Raw genomic sequence first — 13,690 nt, 5'->3', positions numbered from 1 at the left:
TACTCGTATGTGGACAGTGCCCATCACACCAGACAAATAAACAAAACAAATAAAGGTAAAGAAGATGCCAACTCTTCAATTGGCAAGCTGACATGGCGATGAGAGAGGTTGTGACAGACGATTTCCAGCTGGTGAATAATGTGGGCAAGATGAGTGTGATCCACAGATCTCCCCATGTCCTGAGGAAAAATAAATTGGGCAGGATTCTCCGTCGTTGGGATCCTCTGCTTCGCCGGCAGCGCACTCACGCCCGCGGATTTCCCGACGACGTGGGGGTGGCCACAATTGGAAACCCCATTGGCCGGCTGCCAGGGCGGAGGATCCCGCTGCCGGCTGGGGTGCGCTGCACCAGAAAACAGGGGGCGCGATTCTCCACTCCCACGCCGGTTGGGAGAATAGCCTGGGCCGCCGAAATTTCCGGGGACGCCGGTCCGACGCCCTCCCGCGATTCTCCCAAGTGGCGGGAACGGGCCGGTCGAGTTTCGCGGGCCGTAGGCCGGAGAATTGCCGGAGACACCCAACATGGTGATTCTCCGGCACCCCCGCGATTCTGAGGCCCGGATGGGCCGAGCAGCCAGGCCAAAACGGCGGGTTCCCCCCGGCGCCGTCCACACCTGGTCGCTGCAGTCGTGGGCGGTGCGTGAACGCTGGGGGGGCGGCCTGTGGGGGGGGCGAGGGGGGATCCTGCACCAGGCTTCACCTGGAATGTGGGGTGGCCCGCGATCGGTGCCCACCGATCATCGGGCCGTCCTCTCTGAAGGAGGACCTCTTTCCTTCCGTGGCCCCGCAAGATCCGTCCCCCATCTTCTTGCGGGGTGGATTTGGACAGGACGGAAACCACGCATGCGCGGGTTGGCGCCGGCCAACCCGCGCATGCGTGGATGACATCCGTTATGCGGCACCGGCCGCGTCATCTATTCGGCGCTGCTTTTACGCGGGCGACAAGGCCTGGCGCGGGTAGATGACGCGGCCCCGATACTGGCCCATTGTCAGGGCCTGAATCGGTCGGGACCGGGGCCGTTCCGCGCCGTCGTGAACCTCGACGGCGTTCACGACGGCGCGGCCACTTCGGCGTGGGGGTGGAGAATCCCGCCCAGAGCTGGGGAGACGGAGAATCACGTCTATTGTTGCTCTGGTGCACCGATTCTAATGCAGTGGTGAGAGATGTGGCATTCTGACTGCAGATGTATAGCTAAATCTGACAATATAGTTCCTGAATTATTTTTGGAATAGTATAACGATATAACAGGTGAGTTCAAATTTGGGTTTCAAATGTCTTCAGTCATTGCCTAACCTTCTGGTCTTAATGGCAGAAGATCACGCTCAGCAAGATACGAAAGGATTGGGAAAACCAATAAACCACAAGTCTGCTTGAGGTTGTTTCGGAGTTAATTTAATTCTAATGTTGGAGAGAAGTTATATTTCCAGTGCTGCTATTAAATGGATGATTGTGTGTGGCATACATCAATATTGTGGTACATTTCTTTCCGCCACTGTTGGAATTTCATGGCTGAATTTCAAGACAGCTTTTGACAGCATTTTTCTCTAAGCCTGTACTATTCACACACGCTGTTAGTGTTCTGACTTTTTTTTATGAGATGTTATTGCGTTCATCATAATATTCATGAGAGTCTACAGAATTTTCAGCTGTGCAGATCACCAATGTTATGGAATGCACTATTTGAAAATTCATGTAAATCTTTGTTTACTGTGGTTTTTATTGAAGACTATGAATCAGGTGCTTCAATTATGAATGGTAACTGGAAGGGTATCCTTTAACAATTCTCTCGGAGATACAGTGAGTAAACATTACATTGTACAGTACTTGGTTGTGGGATGAATTTACATGGCAAAGATTTTTTTAAATAATCTATTCATATTCAGAAAGACCTGCATTTACCCAGTATCTTTCACATCCTCAGGCTGTCCCATAGCAGTCCCCAGCCAATGAAATGCTTTTGAACTATAGTCACAGTTGTAATGTAGGAAACACAGCAGCCAAATTGCACAAAGCAAGATCCCATGAGCAGCGATGACCATCTTTTCTTAATAACTCGGTTTGGTGGATAACTATTGGGCAGGGCTTCCCCTGCTGCTCTTCCAAATAGTACTATGGATCTTTTCTCTCTTCGGCGAAAGCCCAAACAAATCCATGGTTTGACAGCTTATTTTGAAAGGCAGCACCTCTGATGGTGCAGCACTGCCTCAGCACGGCAGCGGATTGTCAGCCTAAGTTGTATGATCGGATGCTGGAGCGAGGATTGAATCGACAACCTCCTGACTCAAAGTTAAGAATACCGAGCCATAGCTGTTACCTTGTGTGAGTTATAGTTCTGTCCATTCTTTCCCACCATTTTATTGTCATTTGAGAAAACCAGGAAGCTGGCAGTGTTCTCCGACCTGCAGGGGGTGAGCAGGGCCCCGGAGTGACTCTCGCAGCTCTGGCTGCGGAGACGGGCCCCCGCACCTCTGGTCGGGAGTCCGCGCATGCGCAAGGCAGCAGCCACGCCGTGCACCATGGCGGACCAACATCGACAATGTAGCCGCCCCCCCCCCCCCCCCCCCACCGAGATGGCGCGTGCCCACGGATCCGAGCTGCCCGATCGCTACCCCGGCCGCCCATGAGGCACCCCCCCCCCCCCGGTGTTCGATTGCCCCGCCCTCTGTCAATGGCCCCCCCCAGCTGCTCTGCGGCCGGGCATGATTCCCACGTAAACATCGATTCTCCGCCCCCACGCCAAATGTGATTTCGGGTGGGGCTGTGGAGAATCCAGCCCCAGCTCCGAAAGACAGATCAACCAATAGACGACAAGTATTTTTGTGCTAATAAAACGGAAAGCACTGCCAGAAAAAGCAGGTCAACATCTGTGAAGAGAGAAAAAGAGAGTTAACTTTTCAAGTCCAGATGAAACACCGCTGCTCTGAAGGAGTCATATTTGGCACACAATGTTTACTCTGTTTCTTTCTCCACAGAGGCTACCACAAGACCTGAGCTTTTCGAGCAAATTCGGCTTTCATTTCAGACCTCCAGCTGCATATTGCTTTTTACTTGAGTTAATTTTCAGTGCAAACTTTGAAGAGGCATGCCTTGTTTGTCTGAAACCTTATATGCAGCCCCTGCTTACACATTCAACTAAAATCCTTGAAGATAACTGTTAATCCTCACTTGAATTTTTGCACGCAAGGGGAAAGACTGTGTCAACAGTAAACTCCATGGGGTTCCAGCATCGAGATTTGAATAGTGTTGTAATCATAGACGGATGATGATTCTCCCATTGTGTTCTCGGAATGAGATGCAAAACTCATTACTATTTGCACAGTTAATACCTGAATGGAGGTTTGAATTCTTGGCTCTTGGATTAGATTTGCTATAATGAGAGCACTGCGGATATTTTTCATATAATTTTTAAAAACATTATCTCACTATGGACAGTGAAGTTAAAACAAAGCCACAGCTAATAGCTTATTTGGGATGGATACAGCCTGCAAGCCTACTTGTATTTCCAACAATTTCTATCTAATGTATTGGGTATTACAGCATCCTATTGCGATCAACCAAGTAATATACTTTGTCATTGTGACCTTGATTCAGTAAATCCACAAAAGCAAAATTCAAGTCTACATAGCAGGATTTTTTAATAAGTAACAATTATATTCGCTTTTTCAGGTCAGCGGTGATTCAACCCTGAGGCTTAAAACAAACAATTGCCTTGACTGCGCAGGAGATTATGCTTGCTGGGGCAAAAGCTCTGTTACAGTTTTGGAATTTTATATTATACATAATCTCCGTGCAGGGTCCAGCAGAGATTCTCATAAGCTAGCGGTGCTCCTTTTCTACGTTATATCCTCACTGAGGTGTGCAGACACACACAAAGGAGCTGACAATTGTTTCACCTACAGTAATGCTGATGCTGACAGATTCTCTTCAAAATGGGCAGCACGGTGGCACAATGGTTAGCACTGCTGCCTCACAGCGATGGGGACCTGGGTTTGATTCTCGCTTGGGTAACTGTGTGGAGTTTGCACGTTCTCCCTGTGTCTGCGTGGGATTCCTCTGGGTGCTCTGGTTTCATTCCACAGTCCAAAGATGTGCAAGTTAGGTGGATTGGGCATGCTAAATTGGCCCTTCGTGTCCAAAAGGTTAGATGGGTTTATGGCGATAGGGTGGGGGCATGGGCTTAGGTAGGGTGCTCTGTTGGAGGGTATGTGCAAACTCGATGGGCAAAATAGCCTCCTTTTGCACTGGAGGGATGCTGTGAAAATGGGTGCGCACAGACCAGAGGTTTATGGATTGAGTGCGGTGATGTTGACAACTAAAAGGCCGAATTAATAAAGAGAGAATGTGCATTTCTAGTGTCCTTCACAATCTCTAGATTTCCCAACGTGCTCCTCAGCCAGTGAGGTAGATTTGTGGTGTAGCCACTGTATGGACTAATGTAAGGGATGTGGCAGCCAAACTGTCCACACAAGCTCCCACAAATAGCAATATGACTGTCGTGTTGGGTGTTCTGATGCACAAATGATCCAACACGGCTGTAGATGGTACAACTCTGTTTTATTGTCTGAACAACTATCACAACTAACTACTGACTTGGGTACGTGCTTCACCAGCTAACCTGTGGACCCAGCCCTTTCACTATCTTAGTGAGGCACTCAGCACATGGTCTATGTCTGAGTGGCGCGCTGTGAGCTCTGTGCCCTGAGCTATCTCCTGGTAGAATGAGCGGAAGTGTGGTGTTCCCTGTTTTATAGTGCGTGTGCTCTCACTGGTGATTGACTGCGATATTATGTGGGGTGCTGGTTGGTCCAACTGCCTGTTCATCAGTGTGTGTGTGAGTGCACCATGATATGCTGATGTGGATATCATGATATCCCCCCCTTTCACAAAGGATATGTGTCAGGAAGCTCAACAAAGTCGACATCAGGGACAACAGGAGGGCGTGGCACCAGTGCATGATCTCGTAGCGAGCAGGAACCAGACAAAGGGCCCGCTGATTATGGCGGCGAATGGAGCCATCAGGCATACGAACCAGGAACGAGCAGGGAGCCACGTGGCGGAGAACCTCGGCGGTTGCCGACCAGCCATCCTCCGGTAGGTGTATGCGGACGTTGTCTCCAGGCGCCAGGGCAGGAAGATCAGTCACCCGAGCGTCATGTGCCACCTTCTGCTGAGCACACTGTTGCTGCATCCTTCGCAATACGACCATGGAGCATGGTCGAAATCAGGAACATGAATGGACGGCACAGTGGTACTGAGGGTGCGACCCATCAACAGCTGGGCTGGCGAGAGGCCCGTGGACAGTGGGGCTGAGCGATAGGCCAGCAGGGCTAAACAGAAGTCAGATCCAGCATCAGCAGCCTTGCAGAGGAGCCGCTTCACAATGTGGACGCCCTTTTCCGCCTTGCCATTCGACTGAGGATGCAAAGGACTGGACGTTACGTGTATGACGTTGTATGAAGTGGCAAAGGAAGACCATTCATGACTCGCAAAGCAAGGCCCGTTGTCAGACATGACGGTGAGCGGAGTTCCATGGTGAGCAAAGGTTTCTTTGCATGCCCGGATGACAGCTGATGACTGTCATGATATCATGGTGCAAACATACATACATACTGATGGACAGATCAACAGACCAATCAACACACACACAACACCACAGCCAATCACAGGCAAGAGCATGCATACTACAAAACAGGGAACACGACACTTCCCGTGGAAGTCCAGCAGGAGACAGCTCAGGGCACAGAGCTCACAGTAAGCCACTCAGACATCTGCCATGTGCTGAGTGCCACTCCGAGATAGTGTTAGGAATACGTCCACAGATTCAAGGGTTATGATCGAACCTCAGTAACCAGTTTACCACTGTAAATTAAATGAAATGAAAATCGCTTATTGTCACGAGTAGGCTTCAATGAAGTTACTGTGAAAAGCCCCTAGTTGCCACATTCCGGCGCCTGTTCGGGGAGGCTGGTATGGGAATTGAACCGTGCTGCTGGCCTGCCTTGGTCTGCTTTAATAGCCAGCGATTTAGCACAGTGAGCTAAACCAGCCCCTATATCAAGTATAAAAGCTGGTGGTTCTGACTTGGGGACATCCGGTTCTTCTGGATTACCGCAATGCTGAAGGGCTCCCTGTCTTCGGTATCGCTGGTCTGCATACGATTTGGATATGACTCAGTGTAGGGGGGCTGAATTGCCCGCATGTCCCTGCGAGGCTGGCGGAATTGTTGGTAGTTGGCAGATTGAGCTGCTCGATAGCAGGCATCATAGTGGCCCATCCTGTCACAGCGGAGGCATTGTCGCGCTTTGGCCGAACATTGCCACTTTACGTGGGCGGATCCACAGTTGCCGTACGTCGTGACGTCATGGCGTTCGTTGCGCCACCGCGCATGCGCGGTGTGGTCCTGCATAGAGCGCGCCTGCGCATCACGTCCCTCTGCGTCAACGTCCCCTCTTTTGGCGCGTACAAGCGCGGGGGGGCCTCGGAAAGCGCGCAAAATGGCCGCCCTCGTATGGGCCGCGGGCCGGGAGGAACTCGATCGACTGGACCCGCTCCGCCTCGTAGGACCCGAGCCGTGCCGTTTCGGCTGCCTGGATTTGGGAGTACCGGCTGGTCGCGTTCTCATGGAGGACGCAGGTCTTGATGGCAGTCGCTAGGGTGAGGTGCTTCATTTTAAGGAGCTGCTGGCGTAGGGTGTCCGAGATGACCCCAAAAACTATCTGATCCCGTATCATGGAGTCGGAGGTGGCCTCATAGCTGCAGGACTGCGCGAGAATATGGAGGTGTGTCAAGTAAAGTTGGAAAGGCTCATCCTTACCCTGCAGGCGCTGCTGAAATAGGTACCTCCCGAAGCTCTCATTGACTTCCACGCTGAAGTGTTCCTCGAACTTCAGAAGCACTGTCTTATATTTTGTTTTGTCCTCGCCTTCCGTGAATGCCAGGGATTTATAGATGTGGATGGGTGTTGCTCCACCGTGGAGAGGAGGAGGGCAATCTTCCTGGTGTCCGATGCATTCTCCCTGTCTGTGGCTTCTAGGAAGAGCTGGAAGCGCTGTTTAAACAGCTTCCAGTTTACGCCGAGATTACCAGCGATTCGGAGCGGCTGCGGCGGGCTGATGTTTTCCATGGAGCAGGATGGCAGATTTCTGAAAGGGTGCAGGTAGGTCTCACAGTCGCTGGTTAGCATCCACTACTGGTATCATGTCGTGTTGGGTGTTCTGATGCACAAATGATCCAACACGGCTGTAGATGGTACAACTCAGTTTTATTGTCTTAACAACTGTCACAACTAACTACTGGCTTGGGCATGTGCTTCACCAGCTAACCTGTGGACATAGCCCTATCACTATCTTTGTGAGGCACTCAGCACATGGTCTATGTCTGAGTGGCACGCTGTGCGCTCTGTGCTCTGAGCTATCTCCTGGTAGAATGAGCGGGAACTGTGGTGTTCCCTGTTTTATAGTGCGTGTGCTCTCACTGGTGATTGGCTGCGATGTTATGTGTGTGCTGGTTGGTCCAACTGCCTGTCCATCAGTGTGTGTGTGATTGCACCATGATATGCTGATGTGGATATCATGACAGTGACAAAGGCCAGATAATCCTTTTTACTGACTTTGGTTTAGAGACGCAGAATTGGAGCCAGAGAGATTTCCCAACTCTAGCTATTTACCTCGGTAGTCAAAATCCAGCCCTAAGCCTGATAAAGCATCACATTTCACAACTGTCAGCGTTTTAAAATTTTTGCTCTTAACCACTTTTGCATTAAATCTAGAAGAACCAGACTACTTATCGATGCTTAAGTATTGGGTAATATGAAGGTAATGATGACTTTCTGGGAAGGTATTAACATGTAGCTTGTCTATTTTTGACCAAAAATAATTCTTTCACATTCAAAGAATTGTACTGCAACTTAGATCAAAGAATTAAATTAATGCATGAGAGTTTTTCCAGTGCGTTTCTACTGCTTGGACTTCGAGCCCAATGACTGAATTTGGTTGCCTTCTAGACAACATTAGCTTTGCAGGTCTTCAAATTAGAAAATGTGCTTTAACACAAGGGTCCTGTAAGGTTACTGCTCCCTCTCTCCCTCTCTCTCCCTCTATTCAACCTGGTTGAGGAACCACAGCAAGAATGTGGTAGATATCCATCTCCGGAAATCATGAGAATTATTTCTGGAACAACACAGCCCGAGTGATATCCTGCGTAGGTACACTTGAACTACCTGATGTCCGCAGGGAAAGCATCCTTTTCAAAAAGCACCATTGACTGACAGTTAACAACCTCAAAAAAGATCTCACACATCCATCTAAAATCCCGTTTCCCGAACTGGAACACACTCCAAACTCTATAAACTGATAACTGCCACACCGCCTAGATGGCTTGAAACATCACCAACAATAACCTGGGCCAGGATTCTCCGAAATCCTGGCCAAGAGTTGGCGCCGGCGTCAAAACTGGTGCGAGTTACGCCGGCATCAACGAGCCTTCAGACCCAGTCATTCTCCCTTCCTCGGGGGCTAGAACGGTGCCGGAGTGCTGTGCGCTGCTCCGATGCCGAAGGCCGACCCTACACGGCCGGCGCAGGTCCTCGCATGTGCGCACCAATGTTGCTGCGGGTCCGCGCATGTGCACCATGGCCATCTCCGCGCCGGCCCTTGGGCAACATGGCGGAGCCCTACAGGGGCCCGGCGTGGAGGAACATCGGCTCCCCCCGGAATGAGCGTGCCCGCTGATCGGTTGCCCCCGATCGCGGGCTTGGCCACCGAGAAGTCCCGCCCAGAGTCGCTTCCCCCCCCCCCACCAGGACGGCCCCCGAAGCCATAACGCCGAGGTCCCGCCGGGTAGGACAATTTGCGAACAACACCGGCAGGCACTCGGCCCGTTGAGCGCAAAGTCGCCGTGGGGACCGATTTCAACGGCCCCCAACCGGCGCCGCGGTGACCGTGCCGGCGCGACCGCCGTCAGTCCGCCGTCGGAGCAGCGTGGCAGGATTCGCACGCCCCTCCCGCCGATTCTCCAACCCGGCACAGGCTCGGAGAATCCCGCCCCTGGTACCTGACTCAAGTTTTTTTCATTCTTTAATAGGATGTCGGTATCACTAGCTAGGTCAGCATTGTTGTCCAACCCAAACTGCCCTTGAGAAGGTCGTGGTGAGCTTCCTTCTTGAACCGCTGCTGTCCATGTGGTGTAGGTACACCCACAGTGCTGTTATGGAGGGGGGGTCTAGGATTTTGACGCTGTGACAAAGAAGGAACGATGATATTGTTCCAAGTCAAGATGGTTTGTGGCTTGGACGGGAACATGAAGGTGGTGGTGTTCCCATGCATCTGCTGCCCTTGTCCTTCTAGACCTGGAAAGTTTGGAAAGTTCTTTCAAAGGAGTCTTGGTGAGCTCCTGCAGTGCATCTTGTAGATAGTAGACACTGCCACCACTGTGCGTCGGTGGTGGAAGGAGTGGCTGTTGAAGGTAATGGATCCAGAGCAGTTGGGCTGCTTAGGTTTGAATGTTGTTGAGCTTCTTGAGTGTCGTTGGAGCTGCACTCATCCGAGCAAGTGGAGAGTATTCCATCACAATCCTGACTTGTGCCTTGTATTCCATCACAATCCTGACTTGTGCCTTGTACAAGCTTTGGGAAGTCAGGAGGTGAGTTCCACTCTGCAGAATTCCAAGCCTCTGACCTGTCTTTGTAGCCACAGTATTTATAATGGCTGGTCCAGTTCAGTTTCTGGTTAATGGTGACCCCCAGGATGTTTCAATCTTCCACAAAAATCTGGGCAAGCCTCAACCATTTGAGGATGGCCAGGGAAGAAGTGGCCACTTGTTCCATAAGTGGAACATGAGGAACAGCTCAGATGTGGCTGTGATCATCCAAGTCAGACCATCATCCACATAATGAACTCTTGCCCTGACAGATCCATTCCTGGTGGCATCACAACCAGTCACGCTGAGTCAGTCAAAGCCATTGAATGGCTTGGAAAACCCAACATTAACCTTTAAATGCTTCCCCAGCCATATATAATAGAATATATTGCATGAGGTAGACAGACAGATGGTAGCTTATCTAGTGTCTCAGAAATACAGGCAATGCATTATTTTAAAATACAATGATATAAAGGTGATATAGTTATCACTGATAGTTTGCTGAATAATGACCAAAAGCAAAGTACAGTGAAAAATGTGTTTTCATTTCACCTTGACTGTATATTGTATTATGTTTAGTGATGCAGAGCGAGTCCAACAGCGCGGGTCCAATTCCTCTACCGGCTGAGGTTATTCATGAGGGCCCTGCCTTCTCAACCCTGCATCTCACCTGAGGTGTGGCGATCCTCCAGTTAAATCACCACCAGTCAGCTCTCCCTCTCAAAGGCGAAAGCGGCCTTTAGCCATCTGGAACTATGGTGACTTAATTGAATTATGTGTTGTGCATCATTATACGATGCATTTGAGGAGGGGGGTGGGTTGGGTTAAAATGCTCACAAACTGCTACATGCACCAACCCATGTACTATTGCCATGTTGCAATTGTATTAAGTTTCCATACATTCAAACAGTGGCTGCTGTTTGAGAGATCAAAGGAATCTTAGATCCAAGGTGAGTTGTCCACTGACTAACATTGCTAATGACTACTTGGGCAATTGTAGGAGCCATTAGGAATGTCTGAAAAATCAGCAATTGGAATGAAGCTCCAAGGAGAAACTAGACTTGCTTTTCTAACAACAACCTTACATTTACAAATGTTCATACGATTAAATGAAGTTTTTATATTCTTATTGTGATTTTCAGTCTTTTTTATTTTGCTTCTTTAAATGAAATGGTTATAATAGCATAAACAAAGAACAAAGAACAAAGAAATGTACAGCACAGGAACAGGCCCTTCGGCCCTCCAAGCCCGTGCCGACCATACTGCCCGACTAAACTACAACTTAAAGGAATATGCAGGAGCTTCCGAAAGTTGATATTTCATTAAACTCTCAACAACAGAATTGACGAACTGACCTGACCATTGGCTGGAAAGTTGAATAAATAATAATAATCTTTATTAGTGTCACAAGTAGGCTTACATTAACACTGCAATGAAGTTACTGTGAAAAGCATCTAGTCGCCATACTCCGGTGCCTGTTCGTTTACACTGAGGGAGAATTCAGAATGTCCAATTCACCTTCCAAGCACATCTTTCGGGACTTGTGGGAGGAAACCGGTGCACCAAGAGGAAGCCCATGAAGATACGGGGAGAACTTGCAGACTCCGCACAAACAGTGACCCAAGCCAGGAATCTAACCCAGATCCCTGGCACTGTGAAGCAACAGTGTTAACCACTGTGCTACTGTGCCGCATAATGTTTGGCAATCAAAAAGCATAATACTGCGGATTCTGGAAATCAGACATCAAAACAGAAAGTATGACCGGGATTTTCCCATCAAAGTCAAATGTCTGGCTCCGCTCTGAATTATCCATCTCATGCACAACGGGTCCCAAATTCCCGGCTAAGGTTTCTACTATTCGATAATCTGGCTTGATATCTTTTTTTGCAGCCATTGCCAAATTTTATCTCATATCTGGACATTTCCTACCTCGTGGTGATCACACCTTTTCGAATAGGGTCTTCAGCTCTGGTCAGTGGTCAGGGACAGGAGAGTGTGACTGTGAGTGAGGTATGTAAGGGGCAGGAGTGCCTTTGCAATTGTCCGACAAGTTTGAAGTTCTCTCAATTTGTTTGCATAAGGGTGGAAGCTGCAGGATAGATTAGATCTGTCAGTTTCAAACCCAGGATCGTGTCATCCCTGATCGCGGGGCCATGCGTCGTGACGTTCCCGATTGCGGAAAGTAGTGCCCAACGGCATGACAGGCTTTTAAAAATCCCGACCACGACTGCCTTTCAGAATGCCGGCCGTTCCGCGCATGCGTGCCCCCTCAGCTATGCGCAAGCCTGGATCCCAGCGGGGCAGAACGTTTTCTCCTGACCTCAGCGCACTGACCCAGGAGCTGATTCTTTTTTAAATTGCTGGAGTCTTCCTGCCTGGAGAGGTGGCAGACAGCAGCTCACTCGCCTGTACGCTGACATCGTGTGCTGAGGGGGCGAAAGAGATTCCTCCATTTTGCAGCTGCCAGCAGTGCTGGTGTGAGCTCTAGGGCCTCTGGTGAACAAGCCATGAAGAAGAAGCTGAAAACAGGAACAAAGCAGTGTAAAGATGATTACTTGAGGTGTGGGTTATTAATTGTGCTACTGCAAATCAGGATTCAAAGATGATGTGTGTTATATGCAGGGAAGCACTGGCAAATGAAAGATTAAAACCCTCAAAACCTCAAAAGCACTATAAGATTAATCATGTGAGTTTGCGGACAAACCTCTTGATTCTTTTCAACGGATGCAGTGAGATCTTAAATCATCAGCTGAAGTCCTTAGCAGAAATGTAACATTGAATGGCAAAGCAAGTGAGGTAGTGAGGAGCAAGCAGGCTCACCTGTCACATTCAAGATAAGCAAAATTGGTGGATCGCAAAGTTTGGGCCGTGTCGGTCGCGAAGGTCGGCTGGTGTGGGTCGTGAAGATTCGCCGGCATGGGTCGCGAAACCCGGCCAGGGCGGATCATGAAGGTCAGCCAGTGCGGGTCACTTTGCATGGCCAGTTGGTAAAAATGGGTCCCAGGCAAAAAAGTTTGAAAAACAGTGGATAAGGTGACTGGCCATTGTACAATGGTACAGGAAGCTATTCTAATGAGCTGAGCAGAAAGGAAGGTAATGGTAGCAGGGAACAGTACAGTGAGGGGAATTGACACTGTTCTCAACAGAAAAGGGAAAGAATACAGAAGGTTGTGCTGCCTGTCCAGTGCCAGGGTTCAGGACATTGCTCAGGACTGGCATGGGAAGTGGAGGATCCAGTCAATGTGGTCCCTCTCGATACCAACAACATAGGCAGGACAATGAATGAGGTTCTGCACAGACACTATGAGTATCTAGACACCAAATTAAGAAGCAGAACCTCAAAGGTAATAATCTCTGGAACGCCTGGCTCAAAGATTGGTGTGGTAGAAGTGGGTTTGGATTGTGGGCCATTGGACTGGGAAAGAGGGGGCTATACGACTGAGACCATCTACACTAAAACCTGCTGGAAACAGTGTTCCTGTGAGCCGCATAATTAGGGAAGTGAGAGGATTAAAAACTAAATAATGGGGGTTAGGGGATTGAATTTGGAAAGATGCAGTAAATCAAAGAGCAGAGACAAGCCAAGATAGAAAGATACTAATAAGGGAAATGACAAACAGACCTTGACAGGAAAGGACAGCGAGTACAAATCTGAGTAAATCAGCATACAAGGCTAAAGATTACAAATTTTATAAAAGGACAAAACTAAAAGTTTGGGAGCGGGGCGGCGGGCGGAAGGGGGGCGGGGGGGGAAATGGACGAACGGACCCAAAACAGCTTCCATCCCTCCGGTGGGATTTCCCTGCTTAATTGTTTCCGCTTCCTGCCAATGACAGAACGGGGATCCTGACTTTCAAAGTTGGGATCCCCATTTACAACTAATTGACTATACAAATCAGACATTTACACCTGCTTGCAGCCCCCACGTTAAAATTAAGGCGGGAGAAGCCAACAAGATAGCCGACAAGCTGCCCTTCGCTTTTCCTCAGACAACACTTTGGGAAAATAAATCGGAAAATTCGACTTGCTGTCTCTGAATGCACATGGTGTTG

This window comes from Scyliorhinus torazame, chromosome 1, assembly GCF_047496885.1.
Source record: "Scyliorhinus torazame isolate Kashiwa2021f chromosome 1, sScyTor2.1, whole genome shotgun sequence".
Taxonomy (NCBI): Eukaryota; Metazoa; Chordata; class Chondrichthyes; order Carcharhiniformes; family Scyliorhinidae; genus Scyliorhinus; species Scyliorhinus torazame.
The sequence above is the reverse complement of the archived record's forward strand: the minus strand, read 5'-3'. Positions refer to the sequence as shown.